Genomic DNA, 1113 nt, shown 5'->3' with positions numbered 1-1113 from the left:
TAACCCGGAGGCGAACGAGAAGCGCAAAGGCGCAGGTGAGGACGCGCGACATGCGGTGCGCGCAGCGGCGACGCGTGCGGCTTTCTGCACTCATTGGGCTTTTCCCCGCAGGTTCAGAGTAAGATACCACCATGCTACATGTACATGTGAGCCAAAATGTGAATTATAATAACCCCCCCCCCCTCCCCCCTCCCCATAAAAAAGGTTTTTCCCGCTAAATTGAAGACGTAAGGAAGGAGAAAATGGAACCATGATTCAGAAACAGGTGTTCTGGGGGCGGCCACACAGACCACTGTCTCCTTTAGCTTTCTAAACCGATGACTGGGACATGGAGGCCTGTGGATTGGACCCAATTCCAGCGCTCTGGAGACAGATCACCTGTCAGCAAGGTCTCTGAGGAATGCTCTATGAGGTGGACCCAAACTTCTGGAACTTAGTGTATCAAGCCCCCGTCAGCAAGAGGCAAAATAACTCATAATGATGTCAAATTTCTCTGCTGCTGGAGCAGAGAGGTGCTGGAGTAATTGTAAACTCAGAGGTACCGTTAGGTAAATTCTCAGCAAGCGAAACAAATGAGGACTTTGGTTTTCTTCAAAACAAAGAGGCACAAATCTGCGCTCTCCCTCCAGAAGCTCATTGCTCAAAACAAGTGAAACCAACAGGCCCGTTCCTCAGTGACATCACTAGTGGAATTGAAGAGCAGGACAGTTGGAGGAGGAAAACCCAAAAAAAACGTCTTTAGACACATTAAATAGGTTTTGCCGCCACGGCAACAGAGGTGACTCGCGTTAGCTACGTAGGCTCTGGTTCACTGTGGTCTTTGCACACAGGTCTGCTGGATGACATGTGGGAATGTAGCTGGAGTCTCTCACAAGTCACAAATCTAGACATTATTCCCATGGCCGGCTCCCATTATGACTCAGTGCGACTAATCCTTCAATCTTGACTTAGCTCGACACATGGAGCGATGGACTCACGCTGGCCAGTGTAATGGAGTCACCTGTTGACAGCTGATCTTGGAGCAACGGCGGTTTAATGCAGACTGGTCACGATGACAGGATCCAACATGGAAAGTTAACTATGTATGAGCAGTCCATTTAAAATAGACAGAAA

The sequence above is a fragment of the Takifugu flavidus genome, chromosome 21, assembly GCF_003711565.1.
Source record: "Takifugu flavidus isolate HTHZ2018 chromosome 21, ASM371156v2, whole genome shotgun sequence".
NCBI lineage: Eukaryota > Metazoa > Chordata > Actinopteri > Tetraodontiformes > Tetraodontidae > Takifugu > Takifugu flavidus.
The sequence above is the reverse complement of the archived record's forward strand: the minus strand, read 5'-3'. Positions refer to the sequence as shown.